Source organism: Olea europaea, unplaced genomic scaffold, assembly GCF_002742605.1.
Source record: "Olea europaea var. sylvestris unplaced genomic scaffold, O_europaea_v1 scaffold30534, whole genome shotgun sequence".
Classification (NCBI taxonomy): domain Eukaryota; kingdom Viridiplantae; phylum Streptophyta; class Magnoliopsida; order Lamiales; family Oleaceae; genus Olea; species Olea europaea.
Window position 1 is genome coordinate 1 of NW_019249235.1, and position 1,347 is coordinate 1,347.

Here is a 1,347-nt window from a genome sequence, read left to right on the forward strand (position 1 = left end):
AAAAGTCTTTATTTTCTTATATGAGAGATGATTATGTTGTAACTAGGAAAGTGATGAAATTAGGAGATTTCATAATATCACGGCTGTCAATTAGGATCTGTGATGAGGGACAAAGTTCTATTTAATGGGAAGAAACTCTCAATTGAGAGTCATTCAGACAATTCTACAATCTTGTCAGTATGTGGGCCGAGCTCGCATGCAGCTCGTCCCACTTAACACCCCTACCTCTCTTGTTTGAATCAATTTCTTAAACCTCTTCCCGCTCATTGACTACTGGGAGAAGTTTCAAATGGGACCTTCTTAGACAATAAAATTTACAGAATACAGATAAGGAAAGCAGTTATAATACAATGCTTGACACAATTTTCTATATGTATATATATTCTCACTTTCTTTTACAGTTGCAGATTTAGCTCTTAATCACTCTAATATGTCGCAAAATGTGATTTTAGCTAATTGTTTGGGCTCCAACTAGAGAGAGGGCAATCGAACGCATGAAAAGGGCTCTTGATGACACCATTATCACAGGTAAATCGACTGGCTTTCTTTTATGTGTTTCATTAGAATTCATGGAACTGAAGACGAGTTTGACCGTGTGTCAATATCGTCTGGCATTGTGGGCTCGTTATAGATTTCAACTTGGTTGAGAGATCTTTGCATGGTTCGATTGGTTGGTCAAAACCTATCAAGGATTTCATCTTATAAATTCTTTCAAAACCTATCAAGGATTTCATCTTATAAATTCTTTCTATTCAGTTGCAATATCTTTATAAGCAATTCAATAACTTCCACCCAGTGAATGTGACACGTCATCATGCATTTTACTTTTTAATTCACATAGATGTTCCCTTTCTTCTCTAAACATTTCGTTCTTCCCTTGTCCATATTAACAAATCGTTAGGTTTTGCACATTCTTTCTGATCTAAGTATTCATCTGTGCCCTTTTCTTATTTGTTAGCTTGTTTGTGCGCGCACACACATCATTTTACAGTCTTCAAAATTCTCTAACTTCTTTCACAATTTGGTAAAAAACTATATTGGTCCAATATTCCTATTCTTAAAAAATGTCAACTTGTGGCAGGGGTTCCAACAACAATCGATTACCATAAGCTTATCCTTGACATTGAGGTAGGAAATTCACTATTTTCTCTATAGCATTGTTTCTTGTGAAGACTTCCATTCTCAATGAGATCCTCGTGAATTTGAATTTGGATTCATTAATTTCCATGCCACAGGACTTCAAAAGTGGAAAAGTTGATACAGCTTTTATTCCAAAGCATGAAGAAGAATTAGCCGCGGTAAGTACCTTTATTGTTATCTTATGCAAACTAATTTACTTTTCTTTCT

The 1,347-nt window shown here is 35.2% G+C and overlaps 1 long non-coding RNA gene across 1 annotated transcript; it reads left to right on the top strand.

Annotated features, from left to right (window-relative positions):
* Window positions 1-45: 45 nt before the first annotated feature.
* On the top strand, window positions 46-1,337 carry LOC111384945. The gene is made up of 3 exons (XR_002700981.1): window positions 46-528; window positions 1,082-1,128; window positions 1,236-1,337. It is a non-coding gene; the product is annotated as an uncharacterized LOC111384945 (long non-coding RNA).
* Window positions 1,338-1,347: the final 10 nt, after the last annotated feature.